This window comes from Mus caroli, unplaced genomic scaffold (assembly GCF_900094665.2).
Source record: "Mus caroli unplaced genomic scaffold, CAROLI_EIJ_v1.1 scaffold_11020_1, whole genome shotgun sequence".
Taxonomy (NCBI): Eukaryota; Metazoa; Chordata; class Mammalia; order Rodentia; family Muridae; genus Mus; species Mus caroli.
This window is the reverse complement of record NW_018389944.1, coordinates 51,898-53,470: the sequence shown is the minus strand read 5'-3', so window position 1 is coordinate 53,470 and position 1,573 is coordinate 51,898.

Here is a 1,573-nt window from a genome sequence, read left to right as displayed (position 1 = left end):
TGGAAACTGAATAATACTCTTCTCAATGATACCTTGGTCAAGGAAGGAATAAAGAACAAAATTAAAAGACTTTTTAGAGTTTAATGAAAATGAAGCCACAACATATCCAAAACTATGGGACACAAGGAAAGCATTTCTAAGAGGAAAACTCATAGCTCTGAGTGCGTCCAAAAAGAAACTAGAGAGAGCACACACTAGCAGCTTGACAACACACCTAAAAGCTCTAGAATAAAAGGAAGCAAATTTAACCTAGAGGAGTAGATGGCAGGAAATAATCAAACTCAGGGGTGAAATCAACCAAGTGGAAACAAGAAGAACTATTCAAAGAATCAAACAATTGTTGAGCTGGTTCTTTGAGTAAAATCAACAAGATAGATAAACCCTTAGCCAGACTCACTAGAGGGCACAGAGCCATCATCCTAATTAACAAAATCAGAAATGAAAAGGGAGACATAACAATAGATCCTGAAGAAATCCAAAACACCATCAGATACTTTTACAAAAGGCTATACTCAACAAAACTGGAAAACTTGGACAAAATGGACAAATTTCTAGACAGATACCAGGTACCAAAGTTAATCAGGATCAAGTTAATGATCTAAACAGTCCTATATCCATCCCCTAAAGAAGTAGAAGCAGTCATTAATAGTTTCCCAATCAATAAAAGCCCAGGACAAGATTGGTTTACTGCAGAGTTCTATCAGACCTTCAAAGAAGATCTAATCCCAGCTCTGCACAAACTATTCCACAAAATAAAAGTAGAAGGTACTCTACCCAACTCATTCTATGAAGCCATAATTACTCTGATACCTAAACCACAGCAAGATCCAACAAAGATAGCGAACTTCAGACCAATTTCCCTTATGAATATCGATGAAAAAATTCTCAATAAAATTCTCGCTAACCGAATCCAAGAACATTATTAAAACAATCATCCATCCTGACCAAGTAGGTTTTATTCCAGGGATGCGGGGATGGTTTAATATATGGAAATCTGTCAACGTAATCCATTATATAAACAAATCCAAAGACAAAAACCACTTGATCATCTCCTTAGACGCAGAGAAAGCATTTGACAAAATCCAACACTCGTTCATGATAAAAGTTTTGGAAATATCAGGAATTCAAGGCCCGTACTATACATGATAAAAGCAATCTGCAGCAAACCAGTAGACAACATCAAAGTAAATGGTGAGAAGCTGGAAGCAATCCCACTATAATTAGGGACTAGAAAAGGCTGCCCACTTTCTCCCTACCTAGTTAATATTGTACTTGAAGTCCTAGTCAGAGCAATTTGACAACCAAAGGAGATCAAGTGGATAAAAAATAGGAAAGGAAGAAGTCAAAATATCACTTTTTGCAGATGATATGATAGTATATATAAGTGACCCTAAAAATCCCAAGAGAGAACTCCTAAACCTGATAAACAGCTTCAGTGAAGTAGCTGGATATAAAATTAACTGAAACAAGTCAATGGCCTTTCTCTACACAAAGGAAGGATAAACAGGCAGAGAAAGAAATAAGGGAAACAACACCCTTCTCAATAGTCACAAATAATATAAAATACCTTGGC